Below are 14,035 nucleotides of genomic sequence, written 5' to 3'. Positions count from 1 at the left end.
CAACTCCACTGGAGCCACTCTGGCCCCCTGGCTGTTTCTCAGAGAGAAAGGCAATCTTTTACCTTAGGGCCTTTCCACTTGCTCTTCTCTTGTGGAATTGCAATCTCTCAAATATCTTCTCACTTCTTTTTCTCTTTCCTGCCAAGATCATCTCCGGTGAGGTCTTTTCTGGCCACACTATCTAAAATGTCTACTCTTGTCACCTGGTTGCTTTATATTGTCTTTTCTGCTTTACTTTTTTTCTCCTTAGAACTAGTTAGCATGCTATATATTTTATTTATACATCTTGCTTCTTATGTTTTTTTTCCACCAGAAATCAAGCTCCATGAGGGAGAAATGATTCCTGGTTTCTCTACTGGAGTATTTTTAGCCTAGAAGAATGTCTAGCACACAGTAGTTTCACAATAAATATTTATGAGAGAAATGGAAAAATGAATATGTTACTATTTAATGCCTCGCCTGCTATCAGTTTAAAAAAGAAACCATTTTTAGTGTGAATACACAGTACAGCTTATTCTTGCAAAACAAACCGGTACAATATATTCCAGTATTGTGTTTTGCATGTATGTTTTTACGTGTGCATGATGGATCTATACATGGGTAATGGATAGTGAAAAGTATTGAAACATTATGCTTATAGTTACATATATTTTTTCCTTCCATTTTTCACATGTAGAATGCAAGCACTTTTGGTCTAAGCAAAGAAGTACTAGCTCTGACTTTGATTCTGTCTTCTATTGATAAGCCTCAAGGGTCACTGGAACCCTACATAAATATGGAAGCAATCTTTTCTTCCTCTTGCCTTTGGCTAGCCGAATTTTTCTCTAATAGCATAGGGGTGGTAGAAGGAACTGTATGGTATGTAGAGAATATTTTTAAAAAACCATTTCACTATCTATATGTATATCAAGTATCATGTTGTACACCCTCAATAAATATGATACAATTTAAAAAGAAAAGACAGATTTTAAAAAAATGGTTTAGAGAAGCTAGAGATCTGAGTCTCCTTTGAACCAAATCTCCTTCAATTTGGCCCTTGGCAACCAATTAGGGACCACTTGTAGGTCCTAGAATCAGTGCTTTGTCATTTTTGCCTTGAGGTTTCAGTATTGTCTTAAAAGTACTCACTAATGAAAGAATGAATTTAGAATGAAAAACATTTGCAAAGTTCTTTAAAGGAAGGATTTCTGTCTTCTCATCTTTGTCTTCATCTGTGAAGCTGACTGATGCTCTAGAAGCCCAGGGGATCCTCCGTTGGCAGCTGTTGTTGCTACTTCAAAGGAGAAAAAATGGATGTGTGGGAGAGAAATATATTCCCGGCAAACATTTTTTTTCTCTTTCTACTCAAAATTGAAGATGTGGGAAAATATAAATCCAGGATTAGTCCAGAAATAAAAAAGAAGAATGCAGAGTGGTGTGACAGAAACCTTCAGCTTAGTCACTACCTTGCTTTGGGGCTTAGGTTCTTCAAATAGGAAATAAAGCTATTAAACTGAATTTCCTATCTAGCCCCTTTCATAATATAGTGCCGCTCTCAAGAGCTCAGTCTCTATCCCTGCAGTCTCACATGTACCCTTTCACTCCGTGTTCTGGCACTAGTAGATGACTAGCCATGTGACCTCCCAGAGCTGTGGTGTTCTCATGTGTAAGTTGGGGAAAATAAGAGATGCTCTTTTGTGTTTGTGAAGATAAAATAAACTGCTACATAGAAAGCCCTGTTTCAGGGCCTGGAACATGATCAGTGCTCAATCAATGTTTGCCACCACTATGCAAAAGAACTATATGCATCTTCTACCCATCTTCATGGAAGAAAGCATAAGGACAGATGTTAGTGACAAAAAAGCGAAGTTCATCAAACTTTGGAGTAAATTAACAATATAAAAGTTTATCTTTAGAGTTTAAATATTCATCTTTCTAATATGGTTTATTCATATGGATTGACTTCAAACATTCTAGAAAGAATATAAAATGTGCCCATCCTATGTCTTATTGAGATGCTTCCTTATTTAAACCCATCAGGCAGGCACTATGCTAAGAACTTTGTATGTATGAAGTTGTTTAATCCTCAGACAAACCTGATGAGTTAGTATTGTTATCGTAATCAGTTTATAGTTAAGGAACTGAGACACTGAGAGGTGAAACACATTAGATAAGGTCACACAGCTAATAAATGACAGGGCCAGTATATGAACCCCCAAGTCAGATCCCAGATAGTATGTTGTTAGCTATGCTATCTCACTGTGTCTCATACACACACTCACTATCATAGTTCTGCAAAAAAAAAAAAAGCCAGTATTGATTTCAAATTTTGTCTTTTTAAAATAATTAGACTTATATGAGTGAAGCATTATAGGTTAGTTATTTACATGCTCTATCAGTAAGTGAGTGCTAAAAGCTAAGCACAAAAATTAAAAGCAACATGTCTTCACTTATTGAATTTATCTTTGAATGTGATGGAGCAAAGCTCTCACCAGGGAGGCACTGACACTCAGGTAAGGACTTGGTCCCCCTGCTTTATTTTCACTGCAATCTATTTTCAGACTTCTCTAATTCACCCTACTCCCTAGGGCAGACTGAAGTGTTAAATTATTGCCAAAGGCTTTTCTGGAAGAAATTGTTTAGAAAGAGAAATTTTAAAGAGATTGGGAAATTGCCTGGTGATCAGTGAGGAGACTGTTTCAGTGGTTGTGTGAAAGAACAAAACTGGATCTTCAAATGTGCAATTTTCTGAAAAGTTGTTATGAGTTGTTTCATAAAGCTTATCTCCCTCATGGCATATAAAATGTATGTTTAGCAGGTACCAAAAATCTGGTGGTAGTAAACAACCCCAAACATTAAAGTATGAAAGAGGATTACATTTGTAGCCTGCTTTTTAACAAATTCATGCAAATAGGAGATCTGGAGAGTAGGGTTTTATGCAGTAGCATAGTTACACTGTTTGTCATCATCGTCCTCTTATCAATATGTGTAGCAAAGGTTATTTTGTGTTTTGAAAGCTCTGGGCAGACAAATACGGTTAAATATAAACCTCTAAAGATATGGTGTTGAAAAAAGTCAGGCACTATTTATCACTGAAAGCATCCTAAGAGTTACACATTTTTATGCGAGGTTCTCGGAAACAGTTAAGGTTGGTTCATTAAAATAACCACCACATAGATGAAGCCGTGTAAAGCCTTTACTTCATTAAATTGCCCTTTTTGGCTTCAATGCAATTAAACACTTCTAACCTTATAAAAACTGTTATAAAAACTGTTTCAGGAGGACATAAGTAACTCAATTTTAAAACAACTTCCTTTGGAAATACTCATCTGAAAAGAGACCAGTGACTTATGTCTGAACTTATCAATAAATAAGTGAAGGAAAAAGTGTTGATAAAGGTTGTCTCTTGTTATTAAAATTAAATAGCTGATTTTTTTCTGTTACTTAATTTTTTTTGTTCTCTTCACATTTTCCAGCTTAATTATGTATTATTTTCTGTTGCCAGAAAAACATAAGCAGAAGTATGTTGTGTCTCTCTCATTGACCTTTAAAGGCACTGATCTATTAAACATTTATCAAGTACATTCTTTGGGGCAGGAACTGTACTATTCTGAAATAAGATTAATATGAAACAGCCTTCTCTTTTGAGTAATTTATCAAACTGGGATTGTAACAGAATACAAGTGATTATGTATATTGGATTCAAATAATTCCAAGCTTGTAAGTACCTATAGGGATATAATGGAGGAGTAAAAGAAGAGGGAATTAGTATCACATAGTGTAATGGTCAGGAAAGACCACAGTGGAAAAGATAATGCTTGAGCTAGTTTTACAAATTCAGATCTAAATTTCTAATTCACTCAGAGAAACTGACAGTAAAATTTACTACGGGCCGTAAACATAAGATAAAATTTAAGTCATAAGGATCTTGGTCCTATACTCCAAAAGACATTTATATATGTTAGCTCTTTCTTTGTCAATGTACATCTGTTGCCCTAGTACTTTACATTTTCATCTCTCTTTTCATTAATAAAATAAAATAGTGATATTTACCTAGTACATAATATAGAGCTACTGAATGTAAAGAGACTGTGAAAAGGAAGTAACCATTGTCAGGAAAACAGTATTTTGCTTGAGAAGCACAACAGACATGTAGAAATATCTGAGTTATTGGAGAACCTTGCATTATCAAGAAAATATATTCAAAATTGTTCATGTGAATCCTTTCAAGATTCTTTATGTTACTTGACCCACATGAAAAAATCTGATGAAATGTTTTTTCAAACAAATATTATCCAACAAGTAGTTTGGATTATAAATTTACACATAATAAGTCATAAAATACAGAGCTAAAACTTTAAATCTAATATAGAGGCTTCTTGTCAGGTCTCTGCAAAGAGGTATATATACATTTTATAAACATTACAACATGAGGAGTGTCAAGCTATTTACCATTATTGAAAATGGATCAACTTTGCAAAGCATTCTAACTCCTCCTCATGCTCTCCTTTCCCTTCTCCTTTCCCCTTCTCTCTCCTTGCCTTCCTTCTCTTACATTCTTACTTTCATCCATCTTTCCTTCTTTTCTACCTTGGTCTCCTTTTCTTCCTTTTTTTCCATCCGTATTTTTTCCTTTCTTCTCTTTCACTTTCACCAAACTTTACTGAGTCCTTTCTAGGCATTCTGCACTGAAGTGGGATTTAAGTATGGTTTCCAAGTATTCCCCCGGTAATTTTGATGTGTTCTCATTTTTAACCATTGCCTGGGCCATATGGCTGCAATTTAAGCACAGATCATTGTAATATTTTGCACTTCATATTTGGAACTTTTGATTTACCTCTCCATTCATTCAACACTCCTTTAAAACAAAACAAAACAACTATTTTCTTATCTGAACATTGAAACATGCATGTGTAGGTCACAATTTACATTTTATTGCAATCCATAAGGTTTTCAAGAACTTATTGATCTTAAAACTGGAAACTCCTCATAACTGGTGTTTAATAATCATAGTATATTATTCATGTGATCCTCATTAATAGCTTTTTCCTACAGGACTGGTTAATAAATATGTCAACTATAAAAAAATAAATTTTCTCTCATATATTTTCCATTTCAATAATATGTGCATTAATATCTATTAAAATATCCATATAAGTTAGTCAATATTTTTCTACCAAAAATATATTTAGAATTATTTGAAGAGCAAGGTCTATTTTACAGTGAAACATGAAACAGGCATTTATGCATTCAGTAAGGATTTATTGATCATCCTCTATATGCTAGACACTAAATGCTAGAGGTCAGGAATTAATGCAATTTACTCTGACTCAAGATCTCCCATTCTAGTGGGATACTGACAGGAACAAGAAAGAAATATAGCTGTAAGTATAATTTAAATATAATGGGACTCGTAATGTGTACAATATGCAATGGGTCATTGATATGGTTTAGATTTGTGTCCCCGCCCAAATCTCATATCAAATTGTAATTCCCAATGTTGGAGGAGGGGCCTGGTGGGAGGTGATTGAATCATGGGGTGAATTTTCCCCTTGCTGTTCTTGTGATTGTGAGTGAGTTCTCATAAGACATGGTTGTTTAAAACGTGTAGCACCTCCCCCTTCACTCTCTTCCTCCTGTGCCATCCTGTGCCATGTAAGATGTGCCTGCTTTCCCTCTGCCTTCTACTATAACTGTAAGTTTTCTGAGGCCTCCCCAGCCATGCTTCCTGTACAGTCTGAAGAACTGTGTGTCAATTAAACCTCTTTTCTTTATAAATTACCCAGTCTCAGGTAGTTCTTTATAGCAATGTGAGAACAGACTAATACAGTCATAAACCATTAGTGATTAATTCCATTTGGGTAGAATAGAGGAGGCTTCAGAGGGATAGTGAATTTCCATGGCTTCAATAAATTTCCCAAGAAAATCAGGAAGGAAAGGCCATTTCAGCACTGGTGACAGCATGTGAAAACTCATTTCTGAAGTGTGAAAGATCCCATGTTATTTAGGACATCTGAGTTGCTTGCAGTGGGAGCAGTGAAAAATGCATGATGGGGGAAGGGAGAGAGGAAATAGAGTTGGAAAGGTAGTAGGAAACAGAGGTAGCAGAAACATTTAGCTCTACAAAGAGAAGATTAAACATTGCTACCACTATGTCTTTACAGAGTTTCAGGGAGAAACTGATGATACCCAACCAGTTTGCTATTTAGATGAATATCATTCAGAAAAGATTCACTAAATATTAGGGAGTGGGTGAGGAGTTAGAATGCCAGCTGGGAGAGTAGTTAGGGGGCCATTTCAGTGTCAGCATAAGAAATAACAGAAAGACTAGGGAAGAATAAGACATGGGCTAGGCACATTACACAGGATTTTGTGAATAATAAGATATAAAGATGAGAGAGAGAAACAAGACAAAAGTGGCCTCTAGATTTCACAAAATACAATACAAGTTGAATGTCCCTTATCTGAAATGCTTGGGGCCAGAAGTGTTTTGGATTTTGAATTTTTCTGGATTTTTAAATATTTGCATTATACTTACTAGTTGAGCATTTCTAATCCAAAAATCCAAAATCCAAAATGCTCCAATGATCATTTCCTTGGAGCGTCATGTTGGTATTCAAAATGTTTTGGATTTTGGAGCATTTCAGATTTAGATTTTCAGATTAGGAAAATTCAACCTACAAAACAGAAAGTGTTTAAGAATTGTCTGGGCCAGTGCTTCTTAAATATTAAGGTGCAAATGCATCACTTGAGGATCTTATGAAAATGTAGATTTTGGTTCAGAAGTTGGGAATAGAGTGTTCACTTGAGGAGCACATATACTAAAATGGAAATGATACAGGGAAGGTTAGTGTGGCCCCTGTCCAAGAAATTGGGGATAGAGTATGAGATTCTGTATTTTTAACAAGCTCCCAAGTGATGCAGAAGGAGCTGGTCAAGAAAAAATGAGCTGGTAAAGAAAACACTCTTTGAGTAGAAGGGGCCATGGAAGCCAGCTCAGAGACTGTGGAATTAAGTGAAGTGCAGATGTGTGTAGACAATAAGGAGGCACAACCAAAGCGGGGTTGGGGGAAAGGCCAACTATGTAAGAGAAGTGAGAGTGAGGATTGTCCACAGGCACAGAAAGGGGGTCCAGAGTTCTTGTCATCCAGAGCTAATTGTTAACAGAAAACATTTAAAAGTAATCCATTTTAAATAGGTATCAACATTCCATAGAAGCAGAGAAAATATGTAGTTAAAAATTTATCTTGAACAACAACAACAAAAATCTTACCCTTATCGTGAGGATATATTTGCAACTGCGTGTTAACTCAGCATGAATAATGAAGTCTTAATTCATGTATGTGTGTGTTTATGCAATTATTTTAATCTCATTATTTAGTTTCATCCCACAATCATAAAGAGATTTGTGTTTGCAAAACACTTCAAGGAATTCCATAGTTTTTTCAGAGCCTCTTTTATTCTTTTGATATCTATATCATTGTCTTTTGAAGAGTCTGTCCCATAAATTTTCTCTTCAATCGTTAAAGAATATATACCTTCCAGCTACTCTTATCAATCCCTTTGCATTTGGTCAGACCAGTTCTCTCATAACACTTCCATCAACTTCATTAAATCATGTATGTGTCTTTTACATGATATTAACCTCCATCATATTTACAATAAATAGCATTAAGTAGTCATAATATCCAAAAATCAGTGGCTCAAGAAGGATTGCCACTGTTAGGCAATAAGGGATACTTTAGTGGGATTGAGTGGGATCTCACTCAATTTAGTGGGATTGCCACTGTTAGGCAATAAGGGATACTTTAGTGGGATTGAGAGGTAATTCATTAAATAAGTGGCTATATAATTAGTGAATATTTCTGATGGCTTGGATAACACATACTTTGATAACTTTAACTCAGGGTTGTCAAGAGGCTTAAACATAATAGCCAGGCACCCATATGCTCTGACGTTTTGATAAAGGTAGAAAAGAAAGAGAAGGATGATGCTTTCACATAATTCACTCATTTTAGGGAAGGATTCTACTAACTACATGCAGAAGAGTTAATGCATTGTGTTCTCAGCAGCTACAGAAATTTGAAATGAAATAGTTTGATTTGATTATACTTCTTTTTTTTTCTTCCTTTTTTTTTTTTTTTTTTTTTTTTTTTTTAGAAAAATTCTTGCTCTGTTGCCTCCCAAAGTGCCGGGATTACAGGCATGAGCCACTGTGCCCGGAGATTTGATTATACTTTTGTCTGTCAGAAAAAAGATGATCAGAAGATAACTGCATCACTGGCTGCTGCCTAGACGTTACCAGCGTTTGTAGTATCTACATTACTACTGTCTCAGGGAGGCCCGAGTATCCAGGAAACACCATAGAAGGTTCGGGGAAAAGGGAAAGCCTGAATAGTAGCCGATTGGCAGCTGAACAAAGATAAAGCTATTCCCACATGACAGTGGATTGGAAGGTCACGATAACGGAATTCTAGTCTTACTGTCCATGTGAAGTTAGCAGCATGATATGTTTTAGATTCTTTTGAAGCTTCAACATTCTCTGACTCTCTGCATTCTGTTAAGAGCATGGGCTTTGAAGTCATGTAGATCTGGATTGGAATGCCAGGTTTGTCACTTACTGTGTGACCCTGTGTAAATTAATTATTTTTCTGAACTTCATTTTACTAATCTCCAAATTAGAGATTATAATATCTACTGATGAAGTCCATCTGACAAGGTACACCAAAGACATACGTATAGTTCAACGAAGTTGGGTTTTTTAATTTGTTGTATGAAGGGAGATTGCACAGCAGAAGCATCGAGCATCCTATCAGGCAAAGGAAGAAACAGGGTTAAAAATAGGATTGGGGAAAAGGTGTTTAGGCATACTTAAAGCAGAATCTTGATAGTGCTAAAAATGAGCAATGCTCAAAGTAAAGAGGTTAACATTAGGCCAGAGTTAAGAAGTGGACTCTGGATTCTGTTTCCTTGGAAACTCCAAAGTTAAGATAGATGTTGAATATTGTATTTGAAAAGCCCTTATCTGAAACTTTGCACCTGGGTTGAAAATTGAGGCTGTTTCTTGGTGTCAGTGACTCAAATCTTCCAGGCAAGTGTAGGTTGTTCCATTTTTACTGATCTGATTTCAAACGGCAAAGCTTCTAATAGTCTATGATTCTAGAGAACAAAGTGTCTCAGTGTTACATCCTTTGGTAAAGTAGCAAAAGCAGAATTGAGAGGTTGACCTCATAGGCTTGTACAAATCAAATGAAGCAATGTACATGAAGTACTGAGCACAGTGCTTATCTTAGAAGCAATTGTTACTCTTACTAGTATTGTTTAGCTGTCCTTTCACAAATAAATATCCCATAATAAAACTGGGTGCTGACTTAAAATGACCAAACTTTAGTTACTGAAAAGCACAATTTTGAAAACTTAACTAGCCAATAAAGGGATGAATTCATCCTTATGACCTTAGGTACCCCATGCTTTCAAGAGGAGTCTAGATGCAGCACAATCACCTGTTGCCTTTGATAATACTGATTTCCTGATCCCACCTCACCAGAAATGCTATTCAATAAACAGGCTTACAGGGAAATATGTATTTGCACTTTTCAAAAGCTCCTGATTTTGATATGCAACCAAATTTCAGAAACACTCATATAACCAAATGACCATGAGAAAGTATTGCAGTACATACACTATTCCCAAATGATCAGAAGTAAAAGTTTAGAACATTAAAAAGTGTGGCATAAATATGATCTTGTGGCATAAATAGATTTCGTTCAGTGTTGTAATGCCCTTTGAAAGTCCCTGATACATTGATTTTTCAAGTTGAATACCTTCAGTATTGGTAAAAATAAATCCAATGTAATTAGCTGCTTTATTTATTTATTTATTTTTTTTTTTATTTATTTTCGAGATGGAGTGTTGCTCTGTCAGCGCATTGTAACCTCTGCCTCCCAGGTTGAAGCGATTCTCATGCCTCAGTCTCCTGAGTAGCTGGGATTACAGGCATGAGCCATCCCACTTGGTTAATTTTTGTATTTTTTAGTAGATACAGTGTTTCACCATGTTGGCCATGCTGGTCTCAAACTCCTGGACTCAAGTGATCCGCCTGCCTTGGATTCACCTGCCTTCCCCTCCCAAAGCGTTGGGATTATAGTCTTAAGCCGGTGTGCCTGGCCAGTAGCTGCTTTTGATATTGGATATTTCCAATCATGAAAAAGTCCTTGCTATATTCATATTCCATTCATTTTCTGAGTTCTGCTTTCTGCTGCACTAGTCAAGATTTACTTCTTTCTGCTGCATAGTAGCCCTTCAAATATCAAGCTACTTCAACTTGTATGTTTTAGGGAAGAATACGGCCCAGATTTTTGAACATTTCTCTTATGATATGCTTTCAGAGCTTCCCCCTTCCTGGTTATTCTCAGCTGGACACATTCTTGCTGGTTAATCTCATAGGCTCACTACAGAATGATATACTCTGAAACATTCTAGGTTGGTGTGATGAGCCTAGATCAGGAAAGTAAGGAGGCTTATTCATAAAAATGTCAATATATTTTTCCTTATAGAATCAGGAAAATTATCACAATTTAAATATATTATTTTTTCATGTAGAATTGTGGTTATATAACTGACACAAAGAAAACATTTTTATTCTAATTCAACAAACGCTGTCTGCTAAAGTGAAGTTCTATTGCAGAGGACATGGTTATTTTTCAATTAGGATAATATATATCTCAGTGATAAACTGAATTAAAATTTCCTCATCACTGCATATAATGATTTAAGTTATATTCTTAAATCTCATTAAAGATTTACTATCCCTAATTGCTATTGGCTCCTAGACAATCGTCTTATAGGATGGATCTCTGAGCAACTTGATGCTTCAGAAATGGGCTGAGACTCCGTGGGGAGAACAGCTTAGAGGGCACCAGTGCCTCTTCTCTTCTGCTTCAGGGCTTTGGACTTTAGTTTCAAATTTAGCCCACTCTCCTTTCTCCTAACTCTCTTAACAATTTCAGGTGTTATTGAATTAACTTATACGCAATTGGTTAATTGGGGAGTGATGTCAGTATAATGTGAATTTGCTCTGGTTCACATGCTTTTTTCCCCCCAAAATCTTTAATATTTTATACCAAAAATAACAAGCAAAGTGTATTATCATAGCTGAAAGCAGCAAGCTGCAGTTATGTAGTCCTTTACACAATGATAATTTGCCTACAGTTATTTTCTTGACTTGATTTGGACAAGTGTTGCCTGTGTTACTCCCTAATTGTGCCTTTTCTCTTGTCTCTGTAGCTCAGCTACCTCAATCTATCCTTACATCCATTTTTGTCAAGTAATTTTCAACTTGAAAGTTAAGACCCTATACAGTATTTACTGAAGTATTTTTTATTTATTAGCAATATAAAGTTTTTTTAGCTGTGTTAGTATGTAACACAGTTACTGTTTTTTGTTAATTCTCTAACAAAATTGTATAGGTTTGAGGGGTCTGCCATAACTCTTCTTGTTCATAATGCATTGTTTTGGAAAGCATGAGGTTTTCCTGAGAAATGTGTATTTTGCATTTTATTAGCACCATGATCAGGAGTCTCCCAACCAGAACAGGCCAAGAGACAGTGTGGTTGAGGGGGTTTGTGAGGCTGGGGTCCTCTCAACTCATCTCAATGGCTGTAAATCCTTTACCTCAAACATTTGTGGTCAACTTCAATATTAGTGTCAATATGTCTCACTGAATGTGAAATGTTAATAGCTGAAAATATGATATTTTTATCTCCCAGTTCAAGGCTTTTAAGACATGCCACACTACCACAGATGCTGGCCCATAAAAACAGTTTCTCAGGATTCTCTCATTTCTGCCCTCATCTTAATGACTTCTAGCCCATTCCATTTGGTTTTATCTATTAGGATGGTGCAAAAGTAATTTGCTTTAGCTTAATTCCTTGGCTTCAATTTCTTGGCTCAGAGCCTCAAAGTTGATTAGTATTTCTGTCTCCTCCTTATGTAGAATTCCCTTTGGTTTCCCTCAGCCATTTGTACCATGGACTTTCTGTGTGGTTTCTTGCTTATTCTGTCTTCCCTGTTCCAGTTTTGAGCATTATGGAGCCCCCTGCACCAGGCTGATTTCTCAACAGTGCTCCTCGTTGAAACAGCCCTGGCCAATCCTTAAAATGAAGTTGATGTAGTAAGACTATCATGAGAGAATATAATGGCATTTTTGATCCTGCGGGCTTACTTTCAAAGTCACTTTACCTTCCAATAAGGCTATGCCTTTTCAATCTTTATACCTGCAAAAGCAATTGAGCTATTAGCACAAACCCAGAGTAGAACTCAATCTACACTGCAGACCCCTAAGCCTTTATTTCTTCTTTTATAGTGTTTTTAAATGCTGTTTCATGTTCTGGTAGCTTCTCCAAGTATGTGATATTACTCCACATGTGGGAGGATATTGGAATAGAAAGTAAAGACACATTGATTCCTTCAAATCACTGACAGGTCATTCAGCAGTGCTTTGTGCTGATGTACCATATAACCACTTCTAACCCTACAATCATTAGTATCTATCCTAGCATATCCAACAGCCCCAGAAAGTCACAGCCTGGACAAATTCTTGGAGACACTGGCTGTAGTGCTGTCGCTGAAAGTCTAATAATGCCCACATTGGCTCAGAGTTGGAAAACTCAAGGACTACGAGGTCAAAATTATGTAACCATAAAATTATATAACATTTAACTCTACTAGATATGCTTTAAAAAGGAAAATAAATAATTTTTATTAACATCTTAATGAATTTACACAGCATGGCTATTTGGTTGGGTGTTTATTGCATTTGGTCAGAATCCTTCTTAAAGAGAAAGTTAGGCCAGTGATTTTCATTATATGCAACAAAGCTGTTTGCCTTTCCAAATGCATACAAAAAACAGCAATCATATTTCATCAGCTGAAGGAATCTATCAGTATGTAGAGCACTAATGACCATCCTTTTGTATATTTAAAATATAGCCAGATGAAATAAAATGTCTCAAATTTCCAGAAACTTGTTTTCTTCAGCCAAATGTATTTAAGGAAACACTATGTTTAGTAATATAAATAAATATTATATAATTATTTCTATATTAAAATGTAATTGCTCTGTTGGAATTAGAAGATCACTACTTTTTTATTTTAGTCAGTTGAATCATTTTGAATAAAATGTATTTTTGAGCTGGTATTAAATTAAATAAAACTGCTTTAAATATATCCATTCTATTTTAATTTTACCGAAATAAAATATCTTCAATATTATTGTTCAAATACTGCAAATTATGTGTTGAATCAATAGATAATAAAATTCTAAAAATATGTAATGCCACATCTTTTTTAGCTTACAGTGATTAGTACCTTAATTTAAATGCTTGCTTCATAAAAGCTTAAGTAGTTTGTTAAACGTCAAAGTATATTAGGAATGTAATGTGCATTTTAAAATCTGTTAATGTTAATTTAAAAAATAGCTATGAAAGAACATAGAAAATTAAAGAACATTTAATACTACTTAATATAAACATAGTAAATTACTTAAATAAGCATTCATCTGCTCATATTACTGTTTTACATATGCATTCTGCATTAAAATTTTTGCAAGTTAGGTAATAATTTAAATGCAATATGTAATATCACTTATCCTTTATTCAAATATTTACCAGGTTTTAAAATATAAATAAAATGGAAGGGTAATGGAATATAACCTCTCTAATTTCAAGTTTTATGTGTGTGTGATTTAAAATATTTATTGGTTTTACTACATGTTGTGCCTGAGAGAAGAGCAGAAATATTACATTTTAATGGAGTCAGAAGATAAGGCCATTATTTAAACCCCAAACACTTGGCTCATTGCTGACATGGACAATAGTGACTTACTGGTCTGCACCTTCATGCAGTCAATGGGGAGAGCATTATGACACTATATTTAAACAGCACATTACTTTACATCCTCTTCTGAGCAGTTATATTGCCTATACATTAAACAGGCTTTGGTGGTCAATTTGCATTGCTATACTTATTTTAATGATGAGTAATAGGAGGCCAAGAA

General features: G+C 35.3%; 1 protein-coding gene and 1 non-coding gene across 2 annotated transcripts in view; one reads left to right on the top strand and one right to left on the bottom strand.

Moving 5' to 3' along the window:
• Positions 1-14,035, bottom strand: part of OLFM3 (olfactomedin 3) — a 200,291-nt gene that overhangs the window by 49,853 nt on the left and 136,403 nt on the right. The window lies entirely within an intron of this gene.
• On the top strand, positions 6,777-6,883 carry LOC123571004 (U6 spliceosomal RNA). Its single transcript, XR_006695193.2, has one exon. It is a non-coding gene; the product is annotated as a U6 spliceosomal RNA (small nuclear RNA).

The sequence above is a fragment of the Macaca fascicularis genome, chromosome 1, assembly GCF_037993035.2.
Source record: "Macaca fascicularis isolate 582-1 chromosome 1, T2T-MFA8v1.1".
Classification (NCBI taxonomy): domain Eukaryota; kingdom Metazoa; phylum Chordata; class Mammalia; order Primates; family Cercopithecidae; genus Macaca; species Macaca fascicularis.
The sequence above is the reverse complement of the archived record's forward strand: the minus strand, read 5'-3'. Positions and strand labels throughout refer to the sequence as shown.